We start from the raw sequence: 18,739 nt of genomic DNA, 5'->3' as shown, positions 1-18,739 counted from the left end.
ACAGAGACTAAACAGATGAGTCTTCAGCCGTGATTTAAAGGCTAAGATGGAGGGGGCATCTCTTACATTGGCTGGAAGATCGTTCCACAGTTTCTGGGCCCTATAACTGCATTTTGGACCACCTGCATTTTTCTTGTGTATTTTAGGGACCACTAAGTAACAGGCTTCCTGTGAGTGTTTCTTGGTTTAATTTGTTGTGTCCTTAAAGGAGCTACTGTATCTAAAGCAGAGCTTAGTGTATTGTTGAAATTATTTAATAATTCATCTACAGATCCTGTTTTCATAAAGCTAACAGTTAGCAACAGAGTAGTAAATTTATGAATAGCAGTAGGATTTAGGCAGACTAGTTTCTATGTTCCTCTCCTGTGTGTCTGATTCTACTCCAGGCAGCTCAAATGTAATAAGGCAGTGGTTAGAACTTGTCTGGTTTTGTGGTGATATTATTAGGTTGTGAATCTGTACCCCACGGGTAATAACTAGATCTAGTGTGTGACTGTGACGATGTCTGGGTCCTGACACATGCTGAGTGAAGCCTACAGACTCCAATAGGGACAAGAAACTAACAGTGAGAGGGTCATCTTTAATGTAAATATGTATGTTAAAGTCCCCCAAAATAATAAGTTTATCATAGTGTATGGCTAAGTTAGATAAGAGATCGCTAAATTCGGTCATAAAAATGGAATAGGGGCCTGGTGGTCTATAAACAGCTATAAGCTGAAGAGGATTAAGCCTAAATTCTACCTGGTGAATTTAAAAAGATATGAAGCTGTCTAATGGCTTCATAGATAGGTGCAGGATTGTGCGGTAGATGGTGGCTAGGCCCCCCCCACGGCCTGTTGTACGGGCCTTCTGGCAATAAGAGAAGTCAGTAGGGGAGGCTTCTACTAATGGAATAGTGTCGTCTGGTCTCCAGGTCTCAGTCAAGGTGAGCACATCTATGTGTGTGTCAATTATGGTGGCATTTATTAAGGCTGCTTTGCTAGGTAGTGAGCGGATGTTTAAGACAGCAAGCTTATCCATGGGAGAAGTAATGTGAGCATGGAATTTCTGTTGTGTAGTTTTAACTTTTATTAGATTGTTAAAGTGAGGGCCCCGAGAGAAAGGAATACATCCAAGCCAGGAACAAATACTGTTTTAATAGGATAACTATTCATTTTGTTTGTATAAGATTTAATTTCAGGACTATGTACTTTATTGGATGCCCCCAGGCAGGGATCTAGGATCGGGGTCAGGCTATGCTGGGAGGTACAGGCAGACTGCAGTGTAGGACTGTGAGGCTGCAGCCTGACTGGTGCTCTGAAGAGTCACATTTTTAAACAACTAGCGATATTATCAGATAACATTAGAGCTCCTCTCCAGCTGGGATGAAACCCATCACTTCTCTATAAGCTTTTCCCAAAATCAATCCCAATTGTTCACAAAATCGAAATTATTTGATGCACATTTAGGATACACAGATATAACGAGGCACAAGGAGACTGCTTGGAGATGTAGTAAGAACTGACAAAACTTTGCAGTGATGGAGAGTCAGGGAGGTGTTTATAAAGGCCAGTGGGAGAAACAGATGATGGAGAGCAGGTGTGCAGTGAGTAATCAGAGTGCTGTTGTGTGATTGAATGAGTGACTGATTGAAGCTGGGAGAGGTGACTGGTATGGCAAGGACAATGGCCACCTCAGGTGGGGACATGTGGAGGTGCATTAGACTGTGGTTGTCACAGTTTACCAGCACAGCCACTTCAACACTTCCTGGTCCTATAAATAATAAACCTGGTATTGTGTACAGTTTTCTGGAAAACCATTTGAATTCTGGCACGTTTCTTACCCTTCTTGCATCGCTGAGTAAACATATGCTGGAAATCAATTGCTGTACCAGAAAATACTTTTGCTATTGTTACTCTTACTGAACATTCAACCATTTAAACCTTACTGAATTCTACTACAGGTAGCATGGTGGCACAGTGGTTAGCACTGTTGCCTCACAGCTCCAGGGCCCTGGGCTTGAGTCCTGGCTTGGGGAGGCCTGGCTGTGTGGAGATTGCATGTCTTCTCTGGGCACTCTGGTTTCCTCCGGTTTAGGTTGATTGGTCATGCTAAATTGCTGTCTGTGTGTGTTGCCCAGTGATGGACTGGCATCCTGTCCTGGGTGTATTCCTGGCTTGTGCCCTATGCCTGCTGTGATCGGCTCTGGCTTCCCTGTGACCCTCACCAGGATGAGTTGTTTCAAAGATGAATGCTATTGCCACTGTCTATTGGGTGATAGGGGTGCAATACTACATGACGAGACAACCTCTATAAAACACGACAACTGGGGGGGTGGCTATGAAGCTTGGCCACCCCACTGCCCCCCCATCTTGTCACTCCAATTTTTGAGAGAAATACAAAAATATATGTTTTACATAAATCCATTACTGTCACAATCACTTATTTGTTTATTGGCCGTAGGAGAAAGATGGACCTGCCCAGCGTGGATAAGTATTTTGTTTCCCTGTAGTTGGAAAAGAGATTGAGACAATAGATTTAAACACAGCACTTTGTGCATTTTAATTCAAACACCATGAAAAGTGGTAGAGGACAGTAGGAATCCTTTTGGAACCAAGACTGAAATTGCAATTGCATTATTTAACTGTGGCTGTCCCAGGATTTTCAACCTATAATAGAAAAGGAAAGGCATTCATATTTACTTATTTTGCACAGACAGTTTTCCAAATACAACTGACCTGTATCTCTCCTAGAATCTGAGGAATCGGTACTGAGCCGGTCTGAGTTTCTGCCTGGCTACCAGCCCTGGAGGCACCGAAGAGAAAAGTGGCTGTGCAGGGGGAGAGAGACCGAACTATACAACATATATACTCATTTGAATATTTATGCAGAGCTGATGGTTTCCTCCTTGCTCCTTTTCCCATAGCCCTTGTCTGTAACCCTACATCTTGACAGCACTTAGCTTTCACCGTCCAGGATGTAGGAAGTCTTACTGTACTTGCATAAATTGTAATTGGTAAAATGTATTTTTAAATTGCTGTATTTTAGCTAAGTTGAATTTGTTATGATTGATACCTTGTACATCTCTGTATTTTGCACTTATGTTGTAAGTCGCCCTGGCTAAGGGCGTCTGCCAAGAAATAAAAATAATAATAATGTCATTTATTGTATTTAAATTTGGAAAGACCTGAGGTCTTTCATTCACTCACGTCAATTCTCTCCCCAGGCAAGCTCGACTGGACACCAGAACACCACCACACAGCAGGCAAGTTTCCAACAATTATAATTTATTCTTTACACAGCTGGGACAGGGTATGAAGACTGTACCATAGAGAGGCACAATAGGAATTGGAATGCTAATGATAAAACCTAGTCTAAAAATTGCCTTTAATAAAATAAGGCATTAAAATCAATAAAAACCCTACCCAAAACAAGAAATAAGAGCTGGAACTAACCAAGAATAAATAAAAACCCATTTCCTTATCTAGCAGCAACCAGTAATTTTACAATCTCTTAATCCATTCATAGGAAAGTGCAATAGCACAGGATGAAACCCCCTTCCCCTTTCAGGATAAAAACAAGTCTCTTTCGGCTGTGCCAGGACCCCGTCAGCCAACTGGGACCCCAACCAGACTGCAGGTAAGAAACAAGTATTAATATCAAATCTCAGATTGCACAAGTCCAAGCAGGATTGTTCACCATCTTTCTCCTTTATTCACAGACACGAATCTGCACCTTAGGGACTATGGAGAGAGGAAGCCGATAAGTTTGTACAGCCCAGTGCAGGGACCCTTCTCCATCCAGGTAAACGGCAAGAGGGGATAAAGGTCAAGAAGTCTCAAAGAAGGTTTAATATCTACTTTGTGTATGCTTATTTTCCTTTTAACTATTCCTCTTATCAAGAAACAAGGCAGCATACTTAACACTCCGTAGACTTGTTGTCTCTAGCAATTAAGTCTCCTTCTCTTTTGTCAAGATCAAGGACTTCCTTTGTAATCCTTTTTAGGGTAGCGTTCTCCCCATCTTTCACCACCTGTGCCGTCTACTTCCCACCATCCCTGCTCCTTAGTTTGGATGTCGGTCAGGATGTTACTACACCCCATCTCTCCTCTCCGTGTGCTTAGTCAGTGGGTCACCTACTGAGATGACCGTGTCTCAGTATTTAAACACTAACAAAGAGGTAGGGGTGCAGGTGAAGACAATCAGAGAGACAATGTGCAGGTAAGTCCAGGTGAGAATGCAATATGCCGGGGTGTGCATGCAAATAAAAGCAAAAATCAACCAGTAAACCAATAAATAAACCACAAGAAAAATAAACAATATAAGGAAGTAAAGTTCAAAAAGAACTAATCTCAAAATAAGCATAAACTATTATAAAATGCCTTTAATCCAGGGGCAATTATGAAACAAATTAAGGAAATGGGCAATTGACTATTCTAATAAAAAGTATCCATAAAATTAGCCAAACTAAATATAACAGTAAAACAAAACAATCCATAGTACGATACTAAAATCAATTGTTCACTACAGATTCTCCTCTGCGCTGCAGCCGTTGCCATGAGAAGGGGGTGGAGAGAGAGAGCAGGAATCAAAAGCACAGAAAACACAGGGAAGTTATTTTAAACCGCTTCAGCCTGCTGGATGAGAACTACTTTCTCCTCTATTCTACCTCCCTTTTTATATTTCTTACATTTCCACAGGCCGACAGCCTTCTATCTTCTATCTTCACTGGACCTACAAAAGTCTCAATCAAACCTATCACTGTTAGGAGCACCATCCTTTCAGACCGCATAACTCACTCTTTCCACAAGGGTGTAAAGAGGGAGGAGGCGTTGGGAAATGAGGGCAGGTCCACAGCAGCGACAGCTTCTAACTAAATCAACACATATACTCTTAACAAGAGTATAAATTCCCATAATTACATTTAGCTTCTCCCGATCGGAAATCGTCAAGACCACCACAGCTTTTCACTTCTCCTATCATCCACTGCAAGTAGACGCTGGTGCTCTCTGCTTTGCTGGTGCTCTCTGCTTTGCTGGTGCTCTCTGCTTTGCTGGTGCTCTCTGCTTTGCTGGTGCTCTCTGCTTTGCTGGTGCTCTCTGCTTTGCTGGTGCTCTCTGCTTTGCTGGTGCTCTCTGCTTTGCTGGTGCTCTCTGCTTTGCTGGTGCTCTCTGCTTTGCTGCCGTGACCCTGCATCTCTCCAGAGAAAAGAACAAAGAAACCTCCTCTCACTGCTCCACAGGCAGGCTTTTTAAAGTCCACATCCTCGGTTCCAGAGAGGTGGGGAGGAGAGAGAAAGGTGCATGGATTGGTCAGTCAGGGAACCAATACCCAGTGCAACAGGTTCATAAGTGTAACAAAGAAAAACCTGTGCAATCAATTAACTAATTAAGGTAATGAAACAATAACAAAACACATTTCAATAGTGATAATAGGACACAAATAGTGCATCAACATATAACACCCAAGAGAGAAATAAACAACCCAAAAATACACCAATATAGATCAAATTATTAATTAACCCATAATCACCAATAATAGCTCAAGCACAATCTGCAACACAGAGCTGATTTTAAAACTTGAAAAGTTAATCCTCTTCACCCTCAGAAGATGCATGCGGTGGAGCCGGGAGATGGAGCCAACCATTGCAGGTACCACCATCCTGTGCTTCTTCTGTCCTTTACCCTTTGAATTTAAATCCACTCTTTCAGTTGTCAGCCATGAAAACCAGCCCAGCAGGCACTCAACATCATTTTAACGTTGTTTTGTGGTTGAAATCTGCTATTCCAATATTGATGTCAGATTGGAAATATTGATTAGAATCTGCTTTGAATCTTTTAAGCATAGCATTTCGACACATTGCTCCGAAGTCTATATCAAAATGTCATGTGACTATGCTGAATGAGGCTTCATTACATCATACTGTTTTGAAACATTTCAAATGTTTTGCTGCGTTTTGGCTTAGGAGATTGTTGTGTATGTATTATTTTCATAAATATAGTTCACGCAATACGAAATAACGTTAAACTCTTTTATTGTAATAACGGAACATACTTAACTGGAACAACTCTATGTCTATCTGCGCATGCTCTGATATAGTATAGCTAAATGTAACAGTTAACCCTTAAACTTATGAGCAACAACATAACAGAGATGATCTGGGATCAGAAAATGTAGACACAAAATACACCTAAATCCTATTTCTGATCCTTGATCTGTGACAAATATATACATTTCAAATCATACAACATCAGATTATATGTAACAGACCCAACACAGTATAATGGCATAAAATCATTGTTTTTGTTGAATATTTAAAAAATGACATTCTGTTCTTTGTACAATGATGCATATGTTTCTCCAAGATATATGAAGTTAGCTTAACAGGAAATTAATTACTAGTAGGCTAATTCACATTTGCTTTGATTGAATAACCAAAAGTGCAAAAATGCTTTCTATGCAACAATGTGTGATGTACTGTACAAATCTGTACAGGTTTTTATACCCCCACCCACCTCACATTTACATAACCCACCCACTGCAATCTGAAATGGGGGGTGGGGGGATACTTGGAATACAAAATCTCAGATAATATTGATGATTATGACTTATTCTGGAACCAGACAGTTGACTGATCAAAACAAGACCATCCACGTTTTGGTAGAAGCAACACACACCCGTAGAGAGCTCAAAATGTCAAGATGGAAAACTCTGTTTACTGTGTACTAATACACAATGACTTTACATAATTGTATCTGAACTTCTTTGGCTTTGCTCATCAAATAATATATACTGGATTAATAATTATATTGTTCTGAACAAACAAACCAATTTGCAAAGAAATCCGATCGAAACCGAGATCTGTGACGGTCTGAATAAGACCCCCCAGAGCAGACTGAGCATTTACCCTCCAGGTTCTGAATGAGGGCGGGCAACACAGAAACTGTAAATCAGATGTGTTTGAGATTTAAACGTGCTGGTAGCCAAGATAATCTTTCCAGTATCTGAGCATTGTGTGGATCTGTTATGGTCCAATCTTGCCATATCTTCACTTCCCACAACATCTCTGATCAATGCTGCTGCCAGAAAGTCCACGTGCCCTCTTTCCAAGGTCCTGAAGGCTGTTACTGTGTCTCTCCACCCGGCTTCTCCCCTCTCCTGCGCTGCTTGCATCCACTGTCTCTCTAGTTCCGTGTTTTGTTTAAATTATGCTCTGGAACCCTAGATCTCAAATGTCTTTTGTTGTGCTCCAGACCCCTTTATATAGGGCTAGTTGGCTAATCCTGAATGTCAGGGAACAGCTGAATATTAGGTGCAGGTGTGTCTAGACCACTGACTTGGCTTGAAAAGAAAATACACACATGAATCAATTAAAACTAGCAAAGTATAATAATGTATCACACACCCAATGAAAGCTGCCATAATAATACAATTATAGCAATGCAATTAACACACCACACATATAGTCAGCTCAGCTGTCTGGAATCTTTACAGCTGTCTATCTGGGACCGCATATCATTGATTCAAAGGGTATAATGATTGGTTATGAATGCAACCTCTGTTATCTGAGAAAGGAAGCACTGCCCAAGGGGGAGGGGTGTCACCTCACTTTTATTGGAACCTGATCGAGACATCTCTTGATGATCACACTACAGACACACAAGTGAACAAATATGAGTCTTTACATATTTTACTGCACTTAACTCTCAATAAAATGCAGCTAATATTATGATGCTCTTCCTTATTCGTTGTTTCTGAGATTAACCCTTAAAAATGCCTTTGCCTTGAGTAGAATACAGTGATAAGAACCCCTCACCAGAAATATACGATTTTATAAGGACACTGCACATCTTGATACATTATTAACAAAAAGGTATTATTATTATTATTATTATTATTATTATTGTTGTTGTTGCTGTTATAATAATAATAATAATAATAATAATAATAATAATAATAATAATAATAATAAATGTTTTCCCCTTTGCACCCCAGTCAGTGCTTCTAGTAACAGATGAGACTTTTCTGCAGGAGACGAGCGCTCAGGAAGAAAAAAATCACAGACACCGACGTCTGTTCGTTTATCTTCGTTTATTGAAAGTTTCACACAGCCTTTTATACATCTACAAGTGGTATTTCAAAGGAGTTTCAGGGCCGTCCCGAACCTGGATGATATTTACTTGGCATATGTCCCGGGGCAGTTCCGAGACATGGGAAACAATATTTAATTAGGTATTCTTTGTAATTGTTCAGAAAGGGAGGCATTGATATCAAGGACTAATCACTGCAGTTCTGGATGGGAATGAACCTCGTGTGTGGGTAATGTCACTAGAAGCCTGTCAGTTCGATTAGGGATGATGCAGCACCCAGTACGTTACAGTGCCAATTTTACACCCTCTGATTTAAAAAGGAAAAACAAAAATGGTACTTCTTGATAAAAAAGGGAATCTGAAAAATCTAAAAGTGATTCGCAATTTGCATTTATAATTTCTCTTTTCTAATAATGGTACTTTATCCATCACTGTCTATCGCTTTACCACCAGTTCCTCACACTCACATACAATATAGTGGTAGAGAATTGAAGATGACATTTGGAAATTATCATTTGATGAATGTGATGTCAATATTGTATTCTGGTTGTTGATTGTTTAGGGAGGACGTCCTCCCTTGGAACATCATTTTATGTGTTTTGGCCAATAACAGATTAGCATGAAAAAAGTACATTTAAATTGATATAAGAAATCCCGCTCTAAGGAGGACAGCAGGTGTCCGTCCTCCTCTGCCCCCAACCACCACTTCACACAGCCTGCCCTTTCTCCTTTGCCTGCAGGTGTAGCTGTTGAAGCATTTTAATCAGAATTTCAATAATGATTAAATGTTGATGAAGAGAGAAATTATTTTATAAATGAAACTGAGATTTGGTAATGGTTTATTACAACCAATTACTCTTTTTTTATATTTTGATCTCCCTCTTGCCTCTCAAAAATAGAGGAGCAATCTCTGCCTCTATGGACCAGCATCCTCTGTTGTGAATTATACAGCTTTGAAAACAATTGACTCTTTCATCAATTAATCATAATAGTTGTACTAGTAGTAGTAGTAGTAATTATTAAAATAACTTGCAACACAACACTTACTTCACTTAATGCAGCTCCAAATACAATCCAGCAAAATGTCCAAAGTGACAATATACTGTATATTTTCATTTTATTATTATTATTATTATTATTATTATTATTGTTTCTAAATTTATATTTTGTCCCTTATACACCAATCACAGAGCCTTGTAGTGATCCCAGGCAGCTTGGCTGTGGAGAGCTGTTGCAGCTGCAGACGTTGTGCTGCTGTGGTGGGGGGCCACTGGAGCCGCACTAAGCTGTGGAGGAGACACAGAGTGCCAGGGTCAGGGAAGAGAAGATCATACACACACATTGTACTGCTCCGGCTAGACTGGGACAATTAGAGGAGGAGAAACAATGAAATCTAAACCATAGAACACAGTAGTATACAACAGTGAGGCATTTTACATTTTTTCTACTGTGGGAAGATTGTGTTAGCAGCTGAGTTGACCCCACCACACAACAGGTCGAACTTCAACTCCTTGACTTACTTTTAGCACTATGACTTACACTAACAAACTACAACAGCACCATCTACTGTCTTCAGATCTACTCTGCTATTGTAAAGGCTTCACGCCGGCCTGCCAAAACAATATGAAATTACTTTGCTGGCCTGTCAGGATCTGTCTGCTTGAATTGTGCTAAATTTGCTTTATTAATGTGGGTGTGCACTCAGCAGGAGAATATATATAGGGTTTCACTGACTTGATTTTATTATGTTGATCATTGAACTACAATAGGGACAGAAACAAGAGTGAAATTAGACCAACTCCAGAACCATTTTGTATGTCATCTCAGTTCCTGTTAATGTAAAGCAGTTTCATAAATGTAACAGATAGAGCAGGCACTTGCTCTTGACCCCAATCAAACCACATTCACACTCATGACAATCAGGACTCAGGTTGCTATGAAGTCTGTTAGAACCCAGGATGGTGTACTGGTATGAAATGGGCTTTACTGAAATCACAGTAACTGCGGACAGACATACCTCTGTATGACGTGGGGGGTCTGGGCGTCTGCGGCCGTGAGTGCTGTGAGGATGTGCTCCTTCTCTGAGACGATGCTGGTGAGGTCAGTGTAGTTAGAGCGGCAGTGATCCAGAGCCTCCTCCCACGTCTTGTTCTCCCTCACCAGGATTAACTCTCACATGTCTATAAAGGAATGATGTAGGATAGGTGATCAAGAAAGAGTAAAATATTTCAAAGTATTGGTGCAAATCACAAATTCTCTTTGAAGGGATCAGCCATTGGCTCAGCCTCCTCTTCCTAAGACACTAAAAGGACACATAACAAGCAAGATTAAACTGAAGTGCTGTAAGATTCAGTCTTACAGCATTGGAAAGTAGAACTCCCAGCCAAAAAGAAACTACTCAGTGTGTCATAGATTTGTTAAAATGAGATATCTGCCAATGAGATATTAGGCAATGAGTTTTTGCCGAAATGATTTGCTTAAATGGAAACATTTAAGATGTTTTTCAAGATATCTTTGCTTTGGATTAATGAAAATAGGCATTGGATTCTAGAAACTTTTTGTAGATAGATTTTAAATGTGAGTAATCAATAAACTAAACATAAGCAAACAGAATCCACAGTTCGACATATTCAGAAACTGAGAATTTATGGACACAAAATCCAGAATGCACTTTCAGCTGGATTTTTAAAAGGCGTCTTGTTGCGTGTGCCAAACTACGGAAGCCTATTGCTGTCACACAACTGAAACTATTTTGCTCCTGCAAATCATTCTAAAATACGTCTCTTTAGTTAAAAGATATATTTAATTGTGTTGTGTTGCCATGAAACACAAAACAAAATGCTGCCACAAAATATACTAATTAGAAACATGTACCAGGCAAAATGCTAATAGAAAATGTAGCCAGAGTTCTCTGCTCACAATTCAAACTGCACATCACAGGAACTGCAGCAGAGTAGAGTATAAAGCCCGCTACACCTAAAAACCTGGTTATTATTATTATTTTCATTTAGCTGACACTCTTATCCGGGGTGACTTACATTTGTACCCATTTATACAGCTGGGCATTTTACTGGAGCAATCTAAGTGAAGTACCTGCTCAAGGGTACAACACCAAAGGACCCAGGATTTGAACCCACAACCTTCCAGTCAGGAGTGCAGAGCCTCGGCCTTCAGCATAAACTAATATTACAATGTTTGAGCCACGTAAACGGAACTGTGCTCAGTATGAGAACAATCAGAAGGGTTTTAATAGGAAAGCATGTCCGCTTTACTTGAAGTAGCATTGTTTGTGATGGCAGAAGTAGGTAAACACGGGAAGCTACATGGCCATGGGTATAAAATGATGCACCTTAAATGCATTCAACAGGGATTTGTCAAAACTCAAGCCACCAGACACCTTCTTCACATACTGGATCCTGAAGGAGTGTTACAATGTCTCACACAAGTAATATGTTAATAACTTTATTAAGTTTCTATTCTTCCTATTCAGTTCTGTCGTATCACAAGGTTACCCATAAAAACTACAAAACATTTTCATGGCAACAACACGCTTCCCCCACCCCCACCTCCCCCCGAAAAATAAGTTTCCGTACAATTGTCTTCAAGATAACTGAAGATTTAAAGAAAATCAGCTAGTGGCTACAGGGAAGAATGTTGTTTCCAATTACTCAGCTCTTGAAAACTCGAGCAGCCTCTGCTGTAACTGAGTCACAACACTGCAAGTTCGCGCACACGCGCCTCAGTTACGGGGACGGATTGACATGCTCCCTCGTGCATGTTTAGCATATTACTGAAGGAAAAACAATTGATTCTGGAACACTGATGGAAATTGAAAAAAGTTGACAAAGCTGTCTCATGTCAGGGCATTCATTTTGACAAAACATAATATTTTTATTCAATAAAATATCGGGACTCCCCAAGTTAAAAGCTTTCTCTCTTATGGGGGGTCCTGGACCGCCCCACCAGCTCCCCCCTGAATTTGAACACTGAGTATATGTACTCTTAGTATACGTTATCAAATTGTATATACATAGTTAAAGTTGCACTTCTTAGTACTGAAGTTAATCTGTATTTGATCTGCTCTTACTGTAATTATATATTATCAGTTATTCTAGCTGATATAATTGTGGTTACAAGTGAATTTGTTCAGACAAAGCATTATTATAGTAATAGGATTAATGCTTACCCTGATTGTATATCTGTCTTCTGCCAGTGAAAAACATTGAGATTTGTATTACTTTGAGTAACTGTGTGTGTATAGCTATGTATTATTGTATATTTTTACTAGCATTTGTTTTTCTTCTTTCATGTATTTATTTTTCATTAGGATAGGGTTTTAGCTTCTTTTATCACCCCTTTTAATTAAAGTATATCTGTTTGATCACATAAAATTAACAATCAATTACCCAACCAATTACTATAAGCCTGCTTCTGTGGTTTTTATGGAAAAAGCCTAGGATATTTATTATACCCCTGCCCCCTCTTTATTTCTTAGTTTACAGAACCACAGCTGCACAGTGAGACTCAGGCAGTATTTGCATATGTAAAACCACAGTCAATCACACGCTAAGGTTGGGCCGTGCTTTACTAAGATCAAGTCAACATGGTGTACTCACAGTTGGTGCTCCTGGAGAGAGAGCTGAAGAGCCCTACCCTTGCTGATTTCAAATGGAGCTAGCCTTCACAGCAGAGACAAAACACCAACCATAACTCTGAGCACCCACAAACACACCAATAATCCTAGGTCCAGGCCTGGAAGGTGAATTGGTCTCCCTGGTCCCTTTCCAGGTTTACCTTTGAACAATAAGAATGGCAAATAAACAGAGGTGTCAACAAGTCATCATTTTGCAAGTCCATGTAAGTCCTGTGTCTTTTTGCTTCAAGTCCAAATAAGTCCCAAGTCAGTATTGAGCAAGTCTCAGGTCATTGAGCTACAAGTCAAGTCTCAAGTCTTCAATTTTGAGCTTTGAGTCTTCAAATCTCTTCTAATTAATTACCATTTATTATCTTCTTTATACTTTAAGTAATAAAATACATAACACAGCAGATTATCAAAAACATTTTTATTGTCTATATATCACCGGAATAATGTGCGATAATAAAATATATATACAGTAGGTTCCATATATATATATTGGTGAATTATGAGACAAAATCCAAGGATAAAATATGAATGTGTTTTCTTTTTGGTCCAAAGCAGAAAATGCACACTCCTACTTATGTTCGATGTAAGGCTCAGTAGTAGAATAACATCGTCCATGCTGCTAGATGTCTTCATGCATCAATGAATTATTGTACTTGTACTACAGAGGATTGCACTTGCAAAATATCAAGTTGGACAGAACCCTGCCAATCATCTGTGCATGATGTGGTCGAAAAGTTAGTCCACCATGACTGAAAACCAATAGGTGCATTTGTTGCAGGTACAGCTAATGCCCTCACTGCAAAATGGGAAAATTCACATTTTTATTTGTCCCATAGGGATTTCATAAAATCATAAAAATATGGTCTGTGTTTAACACAGTCTGATAAAAAGTGATATGTTTTGTGTGCAAAGGTGAGTTCTTTCACTAAGTATGACCATTATCGATTTTGATGCACTTTTGAACTCCCAGCAAGCGGAAAGCTAACTTAAATAAAAATGGGACTACACCAGATGCTACCTTGATACATCCTTCCCCACCAGCTCTCTACTCCTGCTGCCTGAACTACACCTGAAAGCGTAGCTACCATATTCTCTAATACTTTTGATACATATTTTAAGCAACTTTAGCACTTTATGACTCAGTTTAGAGATAACTGGCTAGCTAACTACTAAAATAAACACTACCTGGTTGTACTAGAATGTAGAAAGTTGCCACTTCGCTAGCTAGGCGATCATGCTTGGGACAGCAAGGACACGTGAGCTAGTGGAGGAGACGTCACAGGTATGCACCTGTGCTATAGTCCTGAACTTCTAAGTTATTTTGCATACGCTGGTGCCTGCAAAGTGATGACACCTCTTTGGCTTGCTATTGTCTTTGGTGAGAGTCTGTGCCATATAGTATGACAGGCACTAACACGATTAGTGCCGTATTCATCCACGGACTACCACGCATCCATTTGAATGTAACAAAAAATGTATAATAACAAACAATATAAAAATTAAAAAAGTGAGTTAGACTTTTTTCAAGTCATGCCAAATAAAACACCCTCAAATAAAGTGACAAGTCATTGATTGCCAAGTCTAAGTCATTTCAGCTTTTTTCAAGTGAAGTCCCAAGTCTCATAAATTCTGACTCGAGTTAACTTGAGTCCCAAGTCACTTGACTCAAGTCTACACCTCTGCAAATAAAGGTTCTACAATTAAGCACAGGGAACTTTGTCCACTATGCCAGAAATGGGATGGAGTTGATAAAGGCAGTAAGAATTTAAGGATGTAGCAATGAAATTCCAAATGATGGAAAAACAGGTTTCAGTATAAATCATAACCGATATACACTCACCTAAAGGATTATTAGGAACACCTGTTCAATTTCTCATTAATGCAGTTATCTAACCAACCAATCACATGGCAGTTGCTTCAATGCATTTAGGGGTGTGGTCCTGGTCAAGACAATCTCCTGAACTCCAAACTGAATGTCTGAATGGGAAAGAAAGGCGATTTAAGCAATTTTGAGCGTGGCATGGTTGTTGGTGCCAGACGGGCCGGTCTGAGTATTTCACAATCTGCTCAGTTACTGGGATTTTCATGCACAACCATTCCTAGGGTTTACAAAGAATGGTGTGAAAAGGGAAAAACATCCAGTATGCGGCAGTCCTGTGGGCGAAAATGCCTTGTTGATGCTAGAGGTCAGAGGAGAATGGGCCGACTGATTCAAGCTGATAGAAGAGCAACTTTGACTGAAATAACCACTCGTTACAACCGAGGTATGCAGCAAAGCATTTGTGAAGCCACAACACGTACAACCTTGAGGCGGATGGGCTACAACAGCAGAAAACCCCACCAGGTACCACTCATCTCCACTACAAATAGGAAAAAGAGGCTACAATTTGCACAAGCTCACCAAAATTGGACAGTTGAAGACTGGAAAAATGTTGCCTGGTCTGATGAGTCTCGATTTCTGTTGAGACATTCAGATGGTAGAGTCAGAATTTGGCGTAAAAAGAATGAGAACATGGATCCATCATGCCTTGTTACCACTGTGCAGGCTGGTGGTGGTGGTGTAATGGTGTGGGGGATGTTTTCTTGGCACACTTTAGGCCCCTTAGTGCCAATTGGGCATCATTTAAATGCCACGGCCTACCTGAGCATTGTTTCTGACCATGTCCATCCCTTTATGACCACCATGTACCCATCCTCTGATGGCTACTTCCAGCAGGATAATGCACCATGTCACAAAGGTCGAATCATTTCAAATTGGTTTCTTGAACATGACAATGAGTTCACTGTACTAAACTGGCCCCCACAGTCACCAGATCTCAACCCAATAGAGCATCTTTGGGATGTGGTGGAACGGGTGCTTCGTGCCCTGGATGTGCATCCCACAAATCTCCATCAACTGCAAGATGCTATCCTATCAATATGGGCCAAGGCGAAAGGGGGTCAAACACAGTATTAGTATGGTGTTCCTAATAATCCTTTAGGTGAGTGTATATATATATATATATATATATATATATATATATATATATTTAAATCCCCTCCTTTTGGTAGACGCCATATTGGCATTTCTATTCCATTTAAATGTCCAAATATATTTAAAAACATGTTACAATCAACCTGTTGTAGGGCTGCACGATTATGGCCAAAATTATAATCATGATTATTTTGATCAATATTGAGATCACGATTATTTAGCACGATTATTTATTGATTTTAGGGACAAGATATTTTTATTGCACTTTCACATTTAAATAAACAGACCATTGCTTTCACTTCCATGTTGTACATCAAAATAAGACTGGCCCTTAAAGTGCATCATCTCCTAGCAGCGAAATATAAATACAATTGTACCCAAAATATAGGCTAACTAAAAATAAATATGCCATCACAGAATGCAACCAAATGAAAACAATTCAGGCCTATGCAGAAAAGTCAATAACACAGTGTTTACAGGTTTTTGGCAAGAAACACCAGCCTGTCAACATTTTCTGGCTTGAGTGATGAGCGAATCAGAGGGATGTACTATGAAGGGAGTTTAACCTACTCCGTTAACTCGGGGTTATCAAGGAAAGTCAGGGTTGACAAATTGATTGCCTAAACTGATGTTAACCAGTACTATGACGGTGATTAAGATGTCAGTTAGTTGACTCGGTGTTAACTGGAGTTAGTGCACATTCGCGTGAAAGGGGCGCGTCTGCAGCGCATGCTCAGTGTCTGCAGTGTGCAGTGTCTGTGCGCCGGACTGTCCCCAGCAATGCAGCTGATAATGTCAGATATGAGGGTTTAAAGAGAGGTTAGCGGCTCAATGTAACACCGTGGCGGCCAACACAGCCAGGGAGGCCTGTTGACAGCGCATTGCCGACAGAGTCAATTCGTAAGAACAGTGTTCTTGTCATATGCTCTCTATTTTGTCTTATGGATTCTTCTTTTATCTGTAATATGATTGAGATGTAAGGACATGTACAATAGTCTATCTAAATATCTGACAACAATTAGGATAATTCAATCATAGCCTACACATGGGCTACATCTCTGAAATTGACCTGCTACTCACTGTTAATGATTTAAGATCTACTAAAGCACCTGGCTTAGTGTCGATTGGGTCCCGACAAGACTGTGGCCCAGAGGCGGTGCTTATACAGGGTAACAGAGTTAAGCATGAACATAACCTGCTGGAGCAGTGCAGAGATGCGGGTATATTGCCGTGACAGCAGACCTCGGGTAAAACTTATCCACCTCTCGTAGTGTGGGTTAACCGAGAAGTTACACCCGACCTCGCAAAGTTACTCCTGAACTTACCTGGATAAGACAGTTACCCCGCTTCGTAGTACAGCCCTCAGGTCACTACATCTGTTGTGTATTACTCTTCTACTCTGGACTGCAGCCGCAACAGCCAGGAAATAGTTGCACAGGCTGTCGCTGGAGGGTGTGCGCGCAGCCAGATCGCCCCCTCGTGGCTGGCTGTAAGTTTATGAAGCGCTTGATTTGATGTGGCAGAGTTTTCTATGAGCAGAGCACGCATTTTAAATGTCAATATCGCAGTCGATCATGTTCATTTAATTGTGGGAAGCCAAAATCATAATCAAGATCAATATTCGATTAATTGTGCAGCCCTAACCTGTTGTATATGTTAAGTTTCCAGTAATGATCTCTCCTTCCATTTTTCCAGGAGATGAGACACCTGTCCCTAAACCAGGTCTGTAGACTGTGTGGAAATCCACATCTACTGACTGAGAGCAGAGTTGTCACTATTACTGTGTAGAGCACAGTGGAGATTGACAGATAATCCTGTCTGTGTCTCTGTATCTCCAGTGTGGAGCGCGGTGTGTGACTGGAGTTAATCCTGTCTGTGTCTCTGTATCTCCAGTGTGGAGCGTGGCGTGTGACTGGAGTTAATCCTGTCTGTGTCTCTGTATCTCCAGTGTGGAGCGTGGCGTGTGACTGGAGTTAATCCTGTCTGTGTCTCTGTATCTCCAGTGTGGAGCGCGGTGTGTGACTGGAGTTAATCCTGTCTGTGTCTCTGTATCTCCAGTGTGGAGCGCGGTGTGTGACTGGAGTTAATCCTGTCTGTGTCTCTGTTGCAGAATGGCAGTGGCTGTGCAGTGCAGCAGGTAGGTCTGTCTCCTGATGAAGAGAGAGACACAGGGACACTCTGCTGCTGAGACACACAGAGCTCTGCTGTGGACAGGGGGTCTGGGGGTTGGGTATGAAATATCACTCTAGCAAAGAGAGGTATCTCTTCAGTGAAGATATCTTTTATTAACGCATTTCAAGTCCTACACCACAGTATAACACAAAAACACTACATAAACCCAATCGAAGTAAGGACATAGTATTTCTGAAAACAATGATTAATAAACAGAAACAGCCTGTTTGGTTGACATCTAAGACATTACCTTGCTAATTTACTGGGCAGACTGTACTTTCCTTCCTGTCCAGCAGAGGACTCCCTTCTTCAGTCTACTTTAACAAGAGCACTTGCTATATGCTTTCTAGACTCCAATACATATTTAAAAGAATGATGTGGAAGTTCTGTGCAAAAAATACCAACATATAATATAGGCCAGGGGTTTTCAAACCGGTCCTGGAGTACCCCCTGCCCTACTGGTTTTTGTTCCAACCTAGATCTTAATTACTTAATTGAGTGGTATATTGCTTTGTTAGGGCAATTAAGGATTCAATTAAGCAATTAAACCTCAGTTGGAACAAAAACCAGCAGGGCAGGGGGTACTCCAGAACCGGTTTGAAAACCACTGATACAGGCTGTGAGTAGTCTAAGTTAGAATGACACTATTCTTAGAGCAGGGGTTCCCAGCCCGGTCCTAGAGGCCCCCCTGCCTGCTGGTTTTTCTTCCAACTGAGCTCTCAATTATATAATTGAGCCTTATATTGCATTGTTAGTTCAATTAAGGAATCAATTAAGCAATTCAGATTTTGGTTTGATCAAAAAACGGCAGGACAGGGGGGCCTCCAGGACCGGGTTGGGAACCCCTGCCTTAGAGCACTTCCTCATGAATGACCACAT

General features: G+C 40.5%; 1 long non-coding RNA gene across 1 annotated transcript; it reads right to left on the bottom strand.

Annotated features, from left to right (window-relative positions):
- Window positions 1-8,053: 8,053 nt before the first annotated feature.
- LOC136768032 (uncharacterized) lies at window positions 8,054-17,105 on the bottom strand. Its single transcript, XR_010821939.1, has 4 exons — window positions 17,014-17,105; window positions 12,686-12,863; window positions 10,087-10,249; window positions 8,054-9,355 (listed from the first exon to the last, which is right to left on the bottom strand). It is a non-coding gene; the product is annotated as an uncharacterized LOC136768032 (long non-coding RNA).
- Between the last annotated feature and the right edge of the window lie 1,634 nt (window positions 17,106-18,739).

The sequence above is a fragment of the Amia ocellicauda genome, chromosome 14 (genome assembly GCF_036373705.1).
Source record: "Amia ocellicauda isolate fAmiCal2 chromosome 14, fAmiCal2.hap1, whole genome shotgun sequence".
Taxonomy (NCBI): Eukaryota; Metazoa; Chordata; class Actinopteri; order Amiiformes; family Amiidae; genus Amia; species Amia ocellicauda.
The sequence above is the reverse complement of the archived record's forward strand: the minus strand, read 5'-3'. Positions and strand labels throughout refer to the sequence as shown.